General features: G+C 41.8%; 1 protein-coding gene and 1 long non-coding RNA gene across 2 annotated transcripts in view; one reads left to right on the top strand and one right to left on the bottom strand.

The window, feature by feature from the left end:
• sema4c (sema domain, immunoglobulin domain (Ig), transmembrane domain (TM) and short cytoplasmic domain, (semaphorin) 4C) overlaps positions 1–20,472 on the bottom strand; it is a 154,376-nt gene that overhangs the window by 89,961 nt on the left and 43,943 nt on the right. The window contains exon 2 of the mRNA XM_007564708.2: positions 9,303–9,447. The gene's annotated coding sequence lies outside the window, so the exon portion shown is untranslated. The remainder of the gene's footprint in view (positions 1–9,302; positions 9,448–20,472) is intronic.
• On the top strand, positions 15,838–17,902 carry LOC107837683 (uncharacterized). The gene is made up of 2 exons (XR_001663721.1): positions 15,838–15,942; positions 17,601–17,902. It is a non-coding gene; the product is annotated as an uncharacterized LOC107837683 (long non-coding RNA).

The following is a 20,472-nucleotide window of genomic DNA, read 5'->3' as shown; positions in this document are numbered from 1 at the left end:
TTAACTTATTCAGGTTCTATAAAAAAGCTAAGTATGGAAAATATATAAAGAGCTGTTGAAGGGAGGTCTGACTAACAATCTACAAACTCTCCATACTGTCACGCTTGTCAGCCTCAGGATGATAAGCACCAGTCCGAGATCTACAATATGTCTGAGTTATGCAGCATGGTTTTTACTGCATGTAGACGGCTACAATCAGTGGCTCTCAACCCCTGGAGGTCTATTGTTGTAATTCCAGACAATCATTAGAACAGCGAATCTCATCAGCCATAATCAGGAAAATCCATAATCAGTGAAATGAGTGGATCTTGTCAGAATACCAGGCAGCATTTTCTTTAATTGTATTTTTAAAAACTTGGGAAAACAGCCACACCATTTTTCTCCACATTTTTTTCCCGGCTGGCCATAATCATACATGATAAAATATGTAGGCCATTAGTGAGCGTCGAGCAGATTCGAACTACTTAGTTTGAGCGATGTATTGCTCAGCAGATCAGCAAAGCGAGATCTTGAATAATTCATCCCAGGGTCAACGTTTGCTGTGATGCAGTTGGTGTTGCTGTTATAAGCAGAAAAGATTAAAAACTCTTACACAGGGCCTTAAGAAATCTTTCTACCAAAAGTCATTTTAATCATTGTGTATTTTTGTAAGCCACTGAACTTCGATTCTAAAATATGGACCTCAAAAAATCTAACAAAATGGATTTCAAGGGCTTATGTTATAATCAAATCACAGTTTTTCCTCAAACAGAAGTCTGTCTCAATAAATGGAGTTCAACTCAGAAAGTGACTTAGACTTGTCTGTTTGAGGTTTCTTTTTAAAGAAAGAAAGGAAGCAGAGACAGAGTCTGAATTGGGCTAATAGTACTGAACTTCAAAAGCGTTAGCATTAGCAAAACCCCTTCACTACTTTTAAACTTTTATTTGTGTGGTGACTGTTTGGAAACAAAAAGAAAACAGTGACAGAGAAGAATCGTTTTGCAGAACCCTGAGAACACCCTGCTAACAGTGCTAACGTTAGCATCTGCTTTAGAGCATCTTATTAGACAATTTTGGCAACATTAGAACCATGTTAAAGTTACACAAGCATAAACACTACAAAATATGGACACTTGGCTTCTTCAAAAATAACTTGACGCTATTTGAAAAAAAGAAGATTCTTAGTTTTGCAAATTAGCTACAAAAGTAGCAAAAATCTCATCCTGTTCTTGTTACTCATAATGCACAATTTCATTTCTTGAGCTGGATGAATCCCAATTTATAACTTATCCTAATTCTGAAAATACATATTTTATTATACCAACTCTATGCTACTTAACCTAGCCTGTGTAATACCCTTCCTAAACTCCAGAGGGCAATAGAGTCTGCTGATGTTTATTAAAGCAAACTTCAGATTAATCTGTTTTTATTTAGCTTTTAGCTGATGCTTATCAAGAATTAATGATAACAATTACTATCACCCTAAGTTAATTTGACTTTATATTCATTTTGAGCAACTGCAATCGGTATGTTTTGTATATTTAGACTGACTTATATATTCTTGTTTTATTGTCATAATTAAAGATTTTTTTAAAATACCAGTTGTCTGAGTAAAATGTAAATCTAAAATCCATATTTATTTGAGGTTTTGTGTTGACCATTAGCACCCCATCATCATCATTATCATCATCATCATCATCACCACCATCATCATAACTTCCTCAGTTCTTCAACTCAATATAATTTCTTTAAAGTAGAGATTTCTGGTTTTCTTTCTTAGCTTACATTTTAATGTGTTTGGATGTTTCTCCATTGTAGTTGCTTGTTTCTCATTACCTCCTGCTTTTGTCCAACATAAGAAACTGGTTCTGTGTCACAAGTGCACAATAAATAAATACTTATTGATTAGCTGACTGGCTGATTGAAGAAACTAGTGCAGAAAAACATCAACTCCCAGAGAAGTCTGTCTTTCCATTTCTGCCGGATTTTCCATCAAGCTCCCTTTCTCTCTGGCCACCTTCTGCCGTCAGTGCAGCATCTGTTGTGTTTTTTTTTGTTTTGTTTTTTTGACGAGCTCAAGGGCGCAGTGAAAAATTATAAAAACCACGTGCACTCTGCCCTGCCGTGACCCGCCTGTCCTGCCTGCAGGCCCCGGGGGTTTCTGGGGCAGCGCTCTGACCAGCCATCAATGTTCAAACACATGACTGCGAGCGAGCTCAACCAGGTTCGCACGTCGATCAGCCTTGCTCCAGGCGGTATGAGCAATTCGCTGGTACACACACCTACACAAGCGCATGAAATACCATTTGGACGAATAATATTTTTTATTTCTATACGTTCAAATCCTTTAGAAAATGTAAATGCTACTAAAAAAACATGGTAATTTACCTGCATTTAAATGCGTTTAGACACACTAATCTCAAGTGGAACATGCAGAAAGTTCACGGCAAAAAGGGAAAACATAAACAGAATGTTTCATTACATAACACACACACGTAGTTTTGAATTCTGTGCTCACGTGTGCTGCAGCCTGCTCTTCGCATATTACCGCGCTAATCAAATAACTCCTGCAAATACGCTGCAATTTTCCCCTCCAGCCTCTCTCAGACAAACACACAAAAAAAGCTGACAAACTTTCTCCATTCTGTTTCAGAGCTCATTAAAAAGTATTCACCTTGGTATAATTTGGAGCCGTAATCAGCTCTGAATAATAGAAAAGGGTCGTATTGACGCCCGTGGGCACCAGACACACTGTCTCATTTCAGAACAACGCCCACCGGGCGTGCGAATGCAAAACGTGACGAGGGCCTGCGTCACACACGCCCCCGCGCACGCACACACACACACACACACACACACACACACACACACCGTCTCACTCTGACTTCGGTTCGCCACACTTAGCTGAGAGTCACTGACACTCGCTCACAGTGTACTCCGGCTCCAGGAGGGGCGGGACCACCCTACTGTGCTCCTCGGGGGGCTAATTGTCCGGTAGCACTCTTGCGCTTTCCTTCCCACTCTCTGACTTGTTTCCACTACTCCTATCTGTTCTTTTGGAAGAAGTTCAGGAGTTCACACTGAGCCCAGAGGCCTGCATCCCAGTGAGGTGCCACAGGGCAGTAAAGGTTACACCTAGCTGGACTTCTATACAGAATCAGCCCACACATCTCTTACTGGTGGGCAGGTCAGGTGGAGGTGGGGTGGGCGGGGGTTCACTTAAAGAGACATAGTGGGAGAGCAATGCTGCAGATGGGTTGTCTTTACGTTGCCTTGCAGAAGTATGAAGTGTGGTGTGAATTTACCTTAAATAAAATCTGGAGCAGTCAATTATTTTCAAAAGTCACCTATATTTTCTTCCATTTAATAAATATTGAACCCATGCTAGTACTTTGCAAGTCACAATAGGTCAGGATTCTTTAAGACAATAGTCTCGGACTCCAGTCCTCAAGGGCCGGGGTCTTGCAACTGTTAGATTAATCTCTGCTTCAGCACACCTGGCTGTGTACAGCTTGACTGCATACTAGTGAGGCAGTTTAGACATTTAGGTTGCATTCACACCAGCTCTTGTTCGTTTACCTAGAAAGTCCGCTTCTCGTGGGAAGATGGGAATGTGTAATCGAACTCTGATGCAAACCAGAAGAGCGAACTCTGGCCTGTCAAAAACCTTGGTCTCTGTTCGGTTGAACTGAACACCAATGCGGTCTGAATGCATATATGAATGCCAAGTTACCGGAGACCGAGTACACTACAGAGCAGAGCATTCTGGGTAAATCCAACCAAAATAACGCTCTAGTTTAGTGCCAGTAGGAGTAATGGCTCATGGTCTTTAGCTAGAGACAAAATAGAAATCCTACAAATCTGACGGTACTTCATTTTTGTTCATTTTTGAAGGAAGTTGCGCCCATGTCTTCTTTGGAGGTTTTTGTGCCGTTTTCTTCAGTAGTTGCTGGTACAGCGCTGCCACAGGTGAAGAGGCAAACATGTTTTTCAATTAGTTTGAATTGTTTGACACAAAGCAGTGTGAAAGTGAACCACACCAGCTGAAAATGTAACAAATTTTAGTTCCCAATCAAACCGAGTCTACCGGACTACCAGTGAAAACACCCTGCCTTCCAAAGTGTAAGACCAGGGAAACAAGGCCCAGGAGAACTGTAGTTTGAGGATATGTTATGATCCAAGTCAATTTCTTAAAAAAATAAATAAATAAATAAAATTAGCAGGAGAGCGGACGGCAAACTAGTGAAGAAACCTTCGTCATTTGCCCTTGAGCAAAGCATCTAACCCAACAACCTTCACTGTCTTCGGTGGCTGCAAGAAGTTCAGAGATAATGAAAGACTTAAGCTCTGGCCACTGGGCAGTTCCCAGAAGCCAAAATTAAACAGCATGGTTCAACTGTGCTGCTCCCATGAATAAATGTGCATTACTGTGAAAAATGCAAAGTAGGACGCTTCTAAAGAGGGCTGTGCACACTCAGCAGGAGCAAATTCCCTTCCAGAGGATAAAATGTACATCCCATGCCCAACCTAAATACATAAAAGCCCATCATATCAGTTTGCCGAATCAGCAGTCATCAGCGAAATAAACCTGGCAGATGATGTATACTGTACACCGCAGACTGATATTTGTTGACAGGAGCAGAAGTGAAAGGTGAGACGAATCAGATGAGAGCAGCGGGCCTGGATGCTCTAAGCCCGGGTCTATTAGAGTCTGATTGCACGCATTAAGAGAGAGAGAGAAAAAGAGCGGAGCGATACGAGAAGCGTTTGCGCGACTCCTTCGGCCAGACCCTGCATTAACCACCGCCTGCTCTCTGCTTTGCTGAACACACAGGCTGATCGATAGCAATAAGTAAGTGGGGGAAGTGTGTGTGGCGGAGGAGGGACTTATAGAAGGACGAGAGGCGAGCAGGAGTGGAAAGAGACTCCAGCTTTACTGGAAGATAAGCCCGGATCGATCGCGAGACAAGGCCTTAGGCCGCGTGGACGGGGAGGACCGAGGAATGCAAGATGCGGCAGATTCACACCCGTTCACCTCATCAGGCCCGGCTGACGGGAACTCTGCGTGTGTTGGTGTGTGCGGATACTCAGACAGCACATGAAAAAGGAAACATGCACAGCTCTGAGGTTTTATTTTCCAGTTACCAGGTCTCAAGGTTTTTAAAAAGTGCTAGTTTCAAAATTGCAAAGAATTTTGCAGCAAAGCGTTCCAACAGTTGAGAGTCCTTTCAGACGGGATAGTCAGAAAACTGCTGAAGTAAATGGAGTTTGTATGTAGAGTAAGTATAGTGCAAGGCAGCACTGCCATCCATCAACAGGTTCCTGCACACTGCTGGTCAACTGGCTGACAAAGTCTGCCTCTTGGAAATATCATTGGTTGAAGCATCATCAACAGTCATGTAGTGAAAACTAAAGACATGGACATATCTTCAAACGACGAATATTTGAGAGTATTTAACACTTGAGGCAGTTTCTTTTCACAAACTGAAAAGATGCGTCTTACTGGAGCTAATATTTCTGCTCTAGTACACCAAGAAGATTTCAACTTTGATTTTGTAGCTGTAAATCCGGATTGTTCTGTCAGTTCATATTAAAATATTTAAAAAGATATTTTTAAAATGTAGGACTTCCAGTTGAAAAAGCCACACTCCCAATGAATTAGCAATTAGCTATTAGCTTAGCAGCAAAACAAGAAATCTGAATCAATTAAAGATCTTTGTTTTTGTAACCCTTGAAGAACTGCTGAAGGAGTCAGGAGAGTTTGGTTGTACTTCTTAATTCACGAAATCACAGATTTTGTGGCAGTATAATTATGAAATACTTGCAAGAAAATCTGCAATATTGTGACATTTTGTTACTTGCGACAAATCACAGACTATTTGACATCAATAAAGGGCTGAGGCAGCAGGGTAGTGCAAGTAATTAATACTGCCACCTGCAGCTGGGAGATGGTAGTCTTTGACATTTAATGTCAAAGACATTAAATCCAATGTCTTTGACCTTTTCTTTTAAGGATAATTTTGAATAAACTTCCAGTTATCATTAGAAAAAATTTAAATTTTTGCAATAAAATGGAGGGTACCCATTTTTGCAATTAGGCATCTGGAATGTAGAGGGGCCACATAAACAGCTATGGCGGGCTAGAGCTGGCCCCCGGGCCTTGAGTTTGAAGGAACTACACATCCACTCTAGCCTGCGAATGTTTAGTGAGTGCGACTGGGGAGAGGGAAGTCGGGGATTCCTCTCCAATAGACACCTGATCCCAGATTAGATTAGGACAAAATAACATCAGATGATGTAAAAAATGAAATGTTTTGGTAATTGGGGGCAGAAATGAATGCAAACGAGAGATTTACCTCACAGGGCAAGCACGAGAAACAAACAGAAAAATGCTGGCTCTGCATTAACACAATGAACTGAAAATAAAAAAAAACAGTAAATGGAGTCGCCTTTTATTGTTTTGCTTTAATGTAATCAGCTTGTAGTTCATGTACTATATATGTCAGCATGCTTTCAGTGAATTAACACTGCTGCTGCTGCTGCTGCTGGGCGGATGGATGCTCGCATTTAGAAGCAACGCATTTATCAGAGCCTCCCTGACACCTGCCACGCTGCCGTGATAACCTGCATCTCTATCTGTCTCGCTTCTTTCCTCCCGCCTCCCTCGATCTCTCTCTTGATCTCCATGCCTTCGCTGTCACCCTCTCCTCCCCTCCAATGTTTCACCCCCGCACACACACACACACACACACACACATCCCGATGAGCTCCCAGCTCATGTGAGATGGCACCCTGTCAGAGGAAAACCATTTATGATCAGCAACCAATATCCTCCCAGAGATAAACACGCTCTCAGAGATAGAACCGGAATTATTAGAGAGAAGGAGGGATAAGTGTGGAAGAGAAGCACACACTCGGAGGAAAAAAGTCGAGAGAGAAGGGAAGAAGAATGCAGCCCGGAGCTGTTTTTTCACAGCTTTGTGACTTCGAGTGTGTGTTTGCGTGTGTGTGTGTGCGTGTGTGTCGTTCTGCCGTTGTCACCAAACACGCGGGTGTTTGTCTGCACGTCCCTCTTCACTTTGGCACGTCTCAGTATTCTCTACACATTCGCCGGCATACAAATGACTTTTTTTATCAGAGGCAATTTACTTCAGTCTGCTGGAGCTCCCGGTCGCTCGATCAGGCAGACAACTAATCGTACATGAGAGAGCGCTTCATCACACACTTCAACAAAAAAAACAAAAAAAAAGAGGGGAGCTACCCACAAACTAACACACCGAGAGACAAAACGGTGGTGGTGTTTTTTTTTTTTTTTTTTTTTTTTGCTGTGATAGAGCGCATATTTTCGGGTCGGAAGGTAAAAGTAACACAACGGGAGATTTGAAGGGGAGCGGCAAAAGCTAAAGAGGCGGATTAGCAGCTAGTCACAAATAATCCTCATCAAATATGAAGCCTGACCGGCCATTCAGATTTTGGCCGATAGCCAAAAGAAAGTCGCTGAGTTGGCAACATTGGGGCGACTATTGTTAACTGCAAACGTCCAGACATGAGCTGGTGGGCCGCTCTGTCAGTCAGTTTCTTTATTTGTCTGACAGCAGGGAAACAGAGGACTTGATTTTTAAACCTTTCCTGAAGTCGATAAAATCGGGGAATAAAATCCATCACAGAACTTCAACAATTAAGGAATTCAGCCCCAATAAATTAGTGCGTTTTACTGTGGAATATCATCTCCGCTGTTCGGACTTTGAGCTGTTAGCATGTCATAACAACGGGCCAGACTTGAGAAATGTCTTACAGAGGCTGTAGCCCAGGGCCCCATTTCTTTTGGGCGTGGGAAAGATTTTTTTTTTCTCTTCTATTTTTGAATGAATGCTTTGCAAACATTGTGCTTCGTATTAAACTCATAAGCCCAAATAAAGTGAGTTGTTTTAATATTTTGGGATTTTTACCAATATAAATAATATTCAATTATTCAAATTTTTTGTAAACAAAATGGGGGTAATTAGCAACATATGACTGTAAAACTTATAATTACAACCTTAATTCACTTAACTAGGATTAGAAACTTGTAATTACCACTTTAGGACTCATATGTACAACTTTGATTTTGTAATTACAACTTTAAGAACTTGTAATTACACTTACATTTTGTAATTATGGCATTAAAATCTTGTAATTATGTATTTAGAACTTGTATTTGTGACTTTTATTCTTGTAATCGTGACTTCCTGTTCGACTTTTTCTTTCAGAAAGACAGAAAAAGTCACTTCCATAAGATCAAAGACAGAGATGTAAGAATACACTCCACACGATGATGCAGTTGTAAAGTAATACAACTGGGGAAAGTTGAAGTCCTGTAAATGATTTTGCCAGGCGCTGCACTGTTTGTGATTGGCTGAACCAAACCGGCTCAGAGTCCAGGTCACATCAATCTCACTCTTTGTTAGAAGCCGAGGGCCAAAATGAAATCTTTAACCATTCCAAGGGCCACTTTACACCAGAAAGTAATCAGAAACAGTGAGAGCGGTGCTACATTTTCATTTGCACCGAAATCATTTGCACCCCCCCGCGCCGCATTACGGGAGCTTCAACAGTCAGAAATCACAGAATATGAACCGCACCGAAAACTGTAACAAATGACTTCTGGGCACATTCCGATTTCACCTTTGGATCATGATAGAGAGCGTGCCAACTTTTATTTACAGCAAACCCAAACTTTGATTTAGTGCCTCGGATTATGTTGTGGTCTTACAGGTGAAATAAGAAAGAGGGCGATGGGGAGGGAGGGAGGGAAGGAGGGGGGACCACCTTTCTCTTCTAATCACTAAAACGCTGTGAGAATCAGAAGTGAGCAGCCAGGATCCCCCCCACACACCTGCACACACACACCTGCATGCACACCTTCCTACCCAATAACCTTCAGCATCATTCCTAACAAAACACTCTGAAATCTGAAATCCAATATCTGACCCGAATCCAACCTCCCTCTCCCTTTTTGGGTCCCGTCTTTTTCCCCTCTTATCTCATGAAAGGCTCGTTGTAGATCTCTGCTCGCTCTTTGTTTCGTTGCAGATTCATTTCTTTTTTGGAGTTCCTGAAAATGACTATAATTTTCGCATCCCTATTTGACTGCCTCCCTCTCCCCACTCCTCATATTCACTTTCTTACATCTTCCTCTCTGTCATGTTGAATGGCCCCCAGCATCCCCTCCTCCCTGGGCTGTTTGCTGAGGAAGGTTTCAGAGGAGAGAAGAAAACATGTTTCTGTTTCTCTTCTCCTCCCTTTGTTCTGTTGTTTTTTTTTTGCCTTTCTTCTTTTCTTACTTGTTTTTCGCCTCCTCCCTCGTGCGCCTCCGTGCTTTCCTTTGAATCTCCTCTCGGTTGTTTTTTCTCTTTTTTTCGTGTTCGCCGCAGAGTTCTTCGTGAATGTTGAACAGCGACGCTCGACTCAGACGAAGGTCACATTGGCCTGCAGGAGACAAAAGAAGAGAAAACAGGTTGCAGATGATGAGTGACGCTTGTTCGCATGGAAGGTGAGACTGACAGGGCATCTTTAAGTGCTCTGATGTCCAAAAAAAAGGCATTTATATAAGAAAAACAAAGATTCAGTTTGGATAAATCTATAATTCAGAGATATTAAAACCTCTGATTCATCCAAAACTTGGAACAGGACGTCTAAAATCTCCCAAAACTGCATTTGAATATCTATTCCTGTAACCATGGCAATGAAGATCAGCTTTTTATCCCACTACCGCAAGCCTAAAGTCAACCTTTGTTCTCGCCGTCACCAAAATGTAACCTTGACTGCACGTTTACAATGCTGGGCGACGATGAAGTGCAGTTTCTAAAGTAACATTGGAGCCATTCTTCTGTGCTTTGCGATTCTCCCAACAGGCATCCTTTGAGAGGTTTTTCGAGCTGAAGAGATGCTGAAATTGCGATCAAGGCGCCAGTCCTTTTGATAAACTGGAAGATGATTGTTTTTTAAAGTCGCTCCAGCACTGCTTACGTCTGCGACTGCGATAAACGGGGAATAACAGGTCGCACAAAAAGACCACAAAGAACACACTTTTTTCATATTTAGTTTGTTTTTCTTCTTTTATTTTGGTCGTGTTATTTTTCCCAACAATATAACTGTCATGACCGGTGGTGGTGAGTAGTGAGAGAGACGCAGGCTGGCCCAGGATGTCATAAAGAAGTAGGTTTAATGACGAATAATCCACAAATTAACAGAATCCAACACACAGGTTGCACAGGGAGCACCGGGGAAGACAGAGCGTGCAGCGAAACAGACAGCCTTAACAGAGACGCACACACGATGAGGACCCTACAAAGGACAGAGACAACAGGTGGGGTTAAATACACAGGGAAGGTAATCAGGGAACTGGACACAGCTGGGAGCAATCAACAGGGAAGACACAGAGTCACAGGGGAAACAGAACTAAATAAACACAGAAAAAACCTCAAAATACACAGAAAACACAGATCGTCACAATAACTTGCAAGAAAAAAGAAAGGTGTAACAGCTTGTTTGATTGTTTACAAATCCAATTTAAGATATCAATCGACAGTTTTATGCTGTTTTTTTTCTAAATATGACGTGATAAAAAAATCTTACAACAAAATGTATTAAACTCATCAGATACGCACTTTTGTCTTTAGAAATCAGATCTGCCATGTTTTAAGTCGCAGGAATTAACCGGAACGTCAGATATGATTCGTGAAACTAAGCGTTTTCCATCTAAAATGGCTGCCATCAGCTGCAGCAAGAAACAGTTTTATGATGTTTTTTTTTTAAAACTTCTGACGTTTGTATTAAATCTCACATAACGCAGCTACTACACACACTTATTTAATAAAAACTTTTCTACAATGTTTTTATTTTTAAAACGGACAAAAAGTAAGTTGATTAGCTTTGTTAGCATTGTTTTCCGAATATCACATAACGTTTGGCAACAGATGTAATATATATTTTTAGATATATATATATTTATTTTGTAAAGATTTGCACTTACCTATGATCAGGGGTCCCGCCAGGAATCATGGGACCCCTGACAAAAAATTAGTTTGGGCCCCTCCCGCGCAATTTTTTGAGCCATTCTTCTGTGCACATCACAATTCTAAAGACCTGCATCTGCCTTGCTTTCTGTGGTTCAGTACTAATAATTAGCACAATATTTACTGCTCATGAATTATATTTACTGCTCATGAACGTGGGTTAGAGCTGGTGCTGACTGACTCATCTGTGGTTAAGTGGTAAAAGGTACAGGGACAAGTTAAATATATGAATATGTTGGTAATTTCTTTCCTTAATTCATTATATTCTAATGAAAAGGAGGCAAACAGTAGTTTGTAGCTAAGCTAACTATGCTAAATGGTTGATAATCTCACACAGTCTACTCACCTCTCTTGGAGAAAAACTGGGTTATAAATTAACACTTTTGTCTTTTTCTCTCTCTCATTTTTTTTTTAAACCTGCTTTTATAACTTTTCTTAGCAGCATAGTAACCGCTACAATCGTTCGTGTCTTCCACTGTCTGCTGCTCACAGCGTCACTCTGACACGCTCCAAGCAGGAACGAACCATTTAACGCAGATAGGGGGGTTCAGGGCAAATATGGATGTGTGTTTTTTGGTCTGGGAGTGGGAACATTAAATTTTTACTGCTAAAAACAATCTTTGAAAATACAATATGATTAATTTTGTAATTGACATGACCCCGATTTATTATTTTTTTATTTCTATTAACAAAAAATAAATAATTAAATTGTGGAGGGCCCCCTGTTGGTTAGGGCCCCTAGAATTGTCATCACTTTTCCCCTCTATACCGCGCCCCTGCCTATGATAGATGGGGAAAAAAAGTTAGCTAGCTAGCATGTCTTTTACCTTTGCTAGCTAGCTAGCAAAGTTACATTTGCAGCTAGTTATCTGAAGCTATCACCTTTGCTAGCTAATCACCTTGTTCCTGCATCAAACTTTTAAACTTTTTACAGCTTTATTAGCAAAGAGGATGAACAAAATCTAAAAGGTTGGTGGACAGTGTCCTCTAAATTGTAGTTTTTAGCAACATGTCTGTTTTTTACAAAACGCAAGTTTGGCGCCGGCGATTCCTTCCGAAGGCACGACGAGATTCCCATCAACAGAAACGCTTCACTGATCCCAATCAGAGCGCCGAGGGCCCGGCAGAAGCTGTCAGTAACACATGGGCCGGATGGAGGAGCACAGAGTGAGCCCACAAAGGCAGCTCCGAATCCTCTGACACCGTCATACTTCATCCTCCGCTGTAATAAACCAGACACTGGAAACGCACAGAGCCTCTGGTCAGTGTTTCACTTTATCGACTGTGAAAGCTGTGTGATGTTAATCAAACTTCATTGATTCAAGCACGCGCACCCTTCACTCAAACACGCGTGCCCACTCAAACTAAAACATGCAACAAAAACACAAAAACCTTGGCATAACTTCAACTCAACAATAAAAAGCTTTTAGAGACTTGGGGTTTTTTTAGGGGTTTTAAGTGAAAAACTTGAAAACCTTGTGAATACAATCAGAAAGACATTTTAAAAGTCAAGACAACTATTTTTCAAGCTATAAATTTAATCCTTTTATGCAACCCTGTAAGCTTTAAAAAGAAAAAAAAAGTCGATTTAATATCACTTGTGGAAGAATCTGCTCCATCTAGGAAGGTTAATTTAATCCTTTCTGGCTTTCACTGGCTGGTGAAGATCTCTTCTTACTTTTACATCCTTTACTAAAGTACATCAAAGTCCCCAGATAACCCCCCCACCCCTGTCCTAAAGGCTGTTACGCAAAAGTCTAAAACTCTCTTTGACAGCAGGTCCTTAAAAATACAGTTAGGTCATCCTCTGGAAAGTGAATTTCAGCTTAATGTGGAACCTCGTGCTTCTGAGTAAGTCACCATATTAGGACACGTGTAAGCATGTGTGTGTGCTGGCAGCGTCTGGTAGACTGTTTAACCCCTGCGATGAGTCCCAGCGCGTCTGCCGAAGCCGAAACGGCAGCAGGAACAAGAAGTACGCTTAGAGAAGGAGGTGAGGGAGAGAAATATGTGTCCAAAATGAAATACGTGGCTGCTGTCAGCGCTTCGGTTACCTATCGAGTTGGATGAAGTCATACACGAGTATGTGACAGCCCAGCAGCGCTCTGGTGGATTTTTCAGAAATAAGTAAGTCATCCAGACCTCAACTTTCCATTGGCTTTCTCCAGAACGGAGCAGCAGCCAAAAAGCTCTGCACACCGCCTCTAAAAACACATAAATATGCGCAGGCATCCACACAGCACGCATGTGGGGAAGGAGTCACAAACACAGGCCTTCTGCAGCTTTCATCAACTTAAATTTAAGACTTTTAAAGACCCTTTTAAGACCATTACGGATAAAATCTAAGACATACATCGCAACAAATGTAATATAGATACATAAATATGTATTTATATTTATACTGTAAACATCTGCACTTACCTATGAAACAAAAAAAGTTATATAGCTGGCATGTCTATCACCTTTGCATCCAAAATGAATGAGGTACTAGCAGCTAGTTACCTATAGCTATCGCCTTTGCTAGTTACCTATAGCTATCACCTTAGCAAACTTGGTTGCTAGCAAACCAAGTTGTATTAGCAGCTGATACCCATAGCTATGACCTGGAAAGTGAATTTCAACTTAATGTGGAACCTCGTCCTTCTGACTAAGTCACCATATTAGGACACGTCTACACTAGTTAACACACTAGCAAAGTTGTATTAACATCTAGTTACCTGCAGCTATCACCTGTGCTAGCTAACAAGCTAGCAGCTAGTTACCTGTAGCTATCACCAACTGAACTAATCTGAAAAATTTCAAGTTGATGATGCAAAACTAGCTTGTATGTTGTTGTGCAGCCTGTGGTCAGAGAAGGTAGATTGGTGGGTTTTATCCATTTATTGACTTTTGGAGAACTACCTGCCTCATAGCAGTTTCCTTGTGGAGGGACGCAGCCCCTGCAAGAAGTGAGCGTGGGGGAAGATGTTATTTCACACGTGAGGTGTCAGGAATACCAATACGGCCCACCGCTGCAGAGCACGTCATACACAAAAATAGAGGTATGTTGAAAATTCCTGAGGAAATAAACTTCATTTTAAGTTTAGAAAATTTAACTGACATCTTTTAAGATTGAAGCCTTCTAATTTAACCTATTGTACAACTTTTGAGATATACACAAAGTTTGGAGTCCTGTTGCTCAGAGTTAAACCTAACTATTTTTTTGTCAATTTCAAAGTCAGTGAATGCCTCATCACCAATATACACAGTAAAATGCCAGTGTCGCATTAACATCCAAAGGTGTTTATATTGGGTGTTAATGCAACACTGGCATTTTATTGTGTACATATTAACAACCAGTTATTAACCATTCAATATCTTCAGGCTCAAGTCTACTATGTACTGCCAAAACAATACTTAAAGAAAAGAGAAACAGGAATTAACATAAATGCTCCACAGGTCTGGAACAAACATCCACAAAATTGATGATTTTGATGATATCATGTGACAAAATGTTATGTTTATTGCTGCTTGATTTACCGTTGTCTGATTTACCGTGACTGTGAGATATTTTTAATATATGAAGCACTTTGAACTAGTTACCTGCAACTATCACCTGTGCTAGCTAACAAGCTAGCAGCTAGTTACCTGTAGTTGCAACTGCCTTGTCTCACAAAGCGCAATTAGCATGTCTGTGAGCGACTCAAACTTTTGCCTAACAGAAAAGTCCTGCGGGGAAAAATAAAACCCGCAGTAAATATGAGATTAGTCTCTCATATTCAATGTGAGACCTGTACTATTTTAAGACATGCTATTAAAATATTGCAGGCCAAATTAAATGTTTTTTTTTTAAATGAATTTAAGACATTTTAAATGGTAAATGGCCTGTACTTGTTTATCAAGTATGAGAGAATCACAAAGCGGTTCACACAACATCCAGTCATTCATATGTTAAGGCCTTAATTTTAGATACATAGGACTAATGTAAGCATGTGTGTGTGGCCATCCTGAAATAGACAGGCGGGGTGGGGGGAAGAGGGAGAACGAATGAGCGGCAGAAGGGCCTGGTTAAAAAGCAGGACACCTGCACACACACACACACATACACACACACGTTTGTCTGGCTATCTTTGTGGGGACTTTCCATTGACTTCCATTCATTTCTACAGCCTAAACCTTACCTTTACCCTTTTCCTAACCCTAACCATCACATACCTAACCCTAACCATCACATACCTAACCCTAACCAAAACTCAATTCATACCTTAGCCCTAACTCTGACCCCTGACCCAAAAACCAGGTTTCCCCTTGTGGGGACCAGGCACTGGTCCCCACAAGGAGCAATTGGTCCCCACAACGTAGTATATGTCCCCACAAGGTATTACAAACAAACGCGCACACACACACGCACACACACACACACCCCTCCAGCTGCTGGCTGCCTGCGTGTTTGACAGGCGGCGCGCTGAGTGGCTGTGTGGACGCCAGCCAAACGCTCGCGAATCACCAATGACTAACTGTGCAAAGCGGAACTCTCTGAGCTAATCACCTGCATGCTCATTGTAAACAAATACTGTAAATTGAGAGTGGATGCGTCGCACAGTCACACTCAGCTCCCCGCATCTGAATCCGCGTTGTCGAGTTTGTGCAGCCGTTATGCGCAGCCCTCTCTATCAAGCCCAATTGTTGAAGCCCGGCGCCTTTAATTGCCTTACAGCAAATTTGACATTGTCCACACTGACTGCACTCTGATGAGAGGAAGAAAAGCTGAGCGGCGCTGGATCCACCACTTCCTCCAATCAGCAAAAGATGAGAGGCACCCCGAAGCCACGCTCCGTTTGATCGCCCGCGCAAGGCAACAAGCCACGCAACGCAACGGGGACGCTAATCTCACGCAAAGACGGGCCTCTGAGTGCATGCCAGCCTGGTAAGACCGAGCATGAATGCTTTGCGTGCCGGGCGGTGGAGGCTCTAATCAGTGGCACAATTGGAAGAGGCATGCTGCAATAAAGTCCAGCAAAACGCCTGCCAGTCTCATTTAGAGGCAAACAGTCTTCCAAGATCCGACTGAAGAAACACACACACACACACACACACACACACACACAGGCGCGTACAGTAGAGGGGAACACACTCCATCTCGGTGAACATCTGGTGGAGGTCAGCCGGCTGCCAGCAGCCTCCGCCGGCCGCACAAAGCAAAAATGAGAACCGGGAGATGAAAAAGATCTCGAGGCTCAAAAGCTGGACTTCAGAATGGATATTTCCTCCAGAGTGATTGGACTGTAAGTGCAGCTTATCATTCATGCGCCGCGATTTACAGGCTAAAATTAGGGTGGTCCTCATTTGCCGAGGCCGTTATCAGCATGACTGGCTGACAGAGTCGATTCATACCGACATCCCTCCGGGGACTTGTCAATAGTCAGCTGAAGGAAGTATCAGTTATTCATTGCGGACCAGACACGACTGATGAACAGCAGACAGCGCAGCATTTGTCTTCTTCCCGCTCCGCTCCGTATGGGACATGTTATGTCTGCTCGGTTGCTATTCCTGGTCGAAGACAGACAGACTCGTGTCCATGTTTTGCCACGTTACACCCAGTGACTGCAATACATTTTTATGGGGATTTGATGTAATAGACTAAAAACAAAGTGGTGGCAACTTGTGAAGAGAAGACGAGTAATATTTTTGCAAGTAAAAGTTTAAAAAGTCTGTTGGGAATTTGTTTTCAATATTTTGTAGAACCAACTTTTATTGCAATTACTAGGCTGAAAGATGTCATTGACTTTTTTTTTCTTTTTTTTCCATTTGTTCTGCTGCCCTTTGAACAGCCCGTTTCCCTTCCTCGCCTTTGGTGGCTCTACACCAAAAATCACTGAAGGAAACGACACCAAAACCTCTGTAGGAGCCATGAGCGCAACTTCTTTCTTCACAAAATGTAAATAAAAATGGAGTGGAGTCAGATTTTAGTGATTTTAGGATTTCTCTTTTGTCTTTGACAAAAGGCTACGAACCATTTCTTGAATCTAACGCTAGCCTCTCAAGTTTGTTTTGATTGTTTTTACCCAGAATCCTCTAGGCTGCTGAAGTCTGCATCCAGCTCAAGTTTTTAGGAGAACCAGAGTTTACTTTTTTTGGTCCACATCAGAGTTTGATTCACATCTCACCAAACAAACTGGACTTTCTAGGCAAACAAACTAGATTTCGGTTAAAGAAGACTAGAGAGCTTTGATGTGAATGTGCCCTTAATTAGGCCAAAATAACATCAATTCTTGATACAATATCAGGAATGGTTACATTTGCAACAACCAGGTTGGTTTGGATACCAACCAAAAATCATTTGAAATTGGTAGATTTTTTTAGGCTATCTTTGTCTAATATTAAAATTATTTGATGATCTGAAATGTAAGCTTAACAACAAAAAAAGTGTAAATACAAAGAAACCTGTGAGTGAAATATTTATTTGCTGCATTGTTTTCTAGAACTTAAGACATTAAAGTATCAAACAAAACAGGACAAAGAAAAATGTCGAGCTGCTTGAAAGTGATGCAAAGCAACCTCTTCTTTTTCTCTCTCTCCCTTTAGATCATCCTTCAGACGATGAATCCATGATGCCAACCACTTTTTGGAGTTCAAAACAAAAGTAAACCTCCTGCCGATTCTGTTTTACGACAACATTACCAGCAACAAAGAAGAGGATGGACTCCTCCAGCTCTAGACTTTGTATCTCTGGCCCACAACACAGATGCTATCACAGCCTCTGGCACCGCAGCCAGTTATTCGTATCCACTGAGTTTCTGGCACGAGGCGTACGATTGGTTTCGAGTCCTATTGTCTCCGTGAAATAATAATGATAATAAAAAAAAATTTTGGTGTTGACAGAGAAAGAAAGTGATTGTGATTTTAATTTTTTTTTCCTTCTTCTTCTCCTGTGAAGTAGGACTCTTTTACTATCATCCACTCATTTCCTGTGTGAAGAGAAGAGCCTGCGTCATTGCTTCTGGCATCTGATATTGGCTGGAGCCGAGGAGCCGTGATTATTATTCTCGCTGTGCCAGAACCCACGGGAGACCCGGTGGACACAAAATACCGAGCAGCACCTGGTGTGCCAGCTAAACTGAAGAAGAGACGCACGGGTGAAGAAAAGAAAAGGAAAAAAAAAAACGTTTCCTCACATTCACCCACTGCACAGACGTGATTGCTTTGTATTAGGGCCAAATGAAAGTGAAATGGGACGGAATCTTACTATGATGCCGGAAGGGTTGTTTCTCTTAAAACAAGTGTGTTTTCTAAGGGAAAGCTGTGTAAAAATGAGTCTCTGGGCTGAGAGGTGGGACGCCTATGTGGGTGTTTGTGTATGTGTGTTTTAAGAAACATCGGTTTCCATAAGTAGGAGGATGAGGCAGCAAAGCACCGGCTCCGGCCTCAGACCCTTTTGCAATATTGCCCTGGGCGGTTGGGAGATCCGTCCCAATATTTGTCTCATAAAGAGCAAAGCCAAACAAATCTCTCCGGCTGCGGTACCCTGTGATAAAACCCATCATCTTACACACACACACACACACACACACACACACACACACACACACACACATACACAAGGGTCTTTTTCCTGGATCACCTCCACTCCTGGACTTTAGCTTTTCCCTCTGCACGCACTTTAGCACGGTCAGATCAAGACTCAAATTTGAAATCTGTGTGGGCAACGCTGTGTGTCATCTTCATGCAGAACTCTCAAAAATAGGCTAAAAAGGCTTTCGGATGAACCAGCATCGGTTCTCACAAGCTGCGTTTCCTTTACACACATGCGCAAAACTCTGTCGATTTTCCACTAATATCAAACAACCCCGCAATTGCACAACTGCAGTGTTTCCTTTAAATGAGAAACGAAATTAAAATCACATGTGAATAAGTTTGCTCACGCGATGTCATTAAAAATCCTCCTCCTACCACTTCCTGTTCGTCTTGTCGTTTTTGCCAGTAGTAACGTCCGGTTGCTGATCATGTGACTCGTGATGCAAAAAAAAAAAAAAAAGTGTTTCCATTGCAGTTTTGCTTATAAGGTATTAGAACTTACAACTTGTTAGTTTTGTCTGGTGTCTTGCACAAAAAACACTTGGTAAGAGTTTTGTGCTTACCGACTGCTCATGCTGCTCCGCAAGTCCCCACTTCCAAAATATCCATAATATTCATTTAAATAAAGGAATAGAGAAAAAAAGATTAAAGTGCTGAAAAGCCACTGAAAGCACAGATGAAAGTTTTGGAGGAACTTGGATCATCATGTAAGATATGAACCTGAATAATTTGATGTATCATCAGCAGCACCTACACAGACGCTGCAGGCGTCTCAGTGCTTTTCTGCCTCTCATCTCAGTTGAGGGAAAACATCTTTATAATCAGACAGACCTTAATGTTCACAGGTGAAAAAAAAAAAAAAAGAACTCAGAAAGCAAGAAGTTGGTTTTCTTCTTTTTAATTGTGCAGCGTTTTGGCTGCACCCTCAGGAGACGACGGAGTTCTTTACACCTCCCTGAAGGAGGCCTTCGCCTAATACGGGCAGGTGGTGAGGGTCATTTCAGCTCCTGCGTGGGCCCTGCAAAGAACAACCAGCGCCTGTCGCCGAATGAGCAAGCTGGAGGGGGGGGGAAAGAAAAACAAGAACCGCCTGTGAGCGCAGCCTGTCATTTCACAGACTCATTCAAGGTCAAAGTGACTGTGATTTTTCTTCCTCTCCTCCTGTATAATAACCAGAGGCAGGGATATCCTGTTTCATTAGCTTTCCGCGCACACACACGCCGTGCTCCCGCTGTCTGTCCGACTAAACGCGGTCGGCCGAGGGTCAGCGCTGCAGCTGAAACAGCAAAGAAGCAGAAAGCTCCACATGGCTGGAGGATTACTGATGGAAGGAGGGGTGTGTGTGTGCGTGTGTGTGTGTGTGTGGTGGTAATAAAAGACCTAATGTACACTATTGGTTCATCTACCTACATGAATGTGTTGTTGCCACATGGTGAACTGCGTCACGTCAAGTTTTTGTGCATCATAACTAGAGATACACCAATCCAATATTAATATCGTGTATCAGTCCGATATTGAAAAAGTATTCTAAATCGGGTATCGGCAACAATGTGCCCGATCCATAATCTATACAGTCTGATTCTATGCTTGGTCCTCTGAGCGACATCATGCTTTATTATTCATTTGACATTATAGTTAGAATTCATAATTGGACTTTCTGAACCATTTGTAAGAAAGTTTCTTGCTGTTTATTTGCTACATGTTTGACCAACACAGTCAACCTGTTTTTGTCAGTTTTAATTTCTTTATTTAGTTTTAGCTTTAATTACTTCTTTTACCTTTTCATGATAATTGTGTTGTACTTTCCCTGTTTTCTATTTGTATAAAAACTTAGCTTTTTGAATAATTCAGGAGCATTTACAGAAATGTCAGTAGAGCCGCA

The sequence above is a fragment of the Poecilia formosa genome, unplaced genomic scaffold (genome assembly GCF_000485575.1).
Source record: "Poecilia formosa unplaced genomic scaffold, Poecilia_formosa-5.1.2 Scaffold167, whole genome shotgun sequence".
Taxonomy (NCBI): Eukaryota; Metazoa; Chordata; class Actinopteri; order Cyprinodontiformes; family Poeciliidae; genus Poecilia; species Poecilia formosa.
This window is presented reverse-complemented; position numbering and strand designations above follow the sequence as displayed.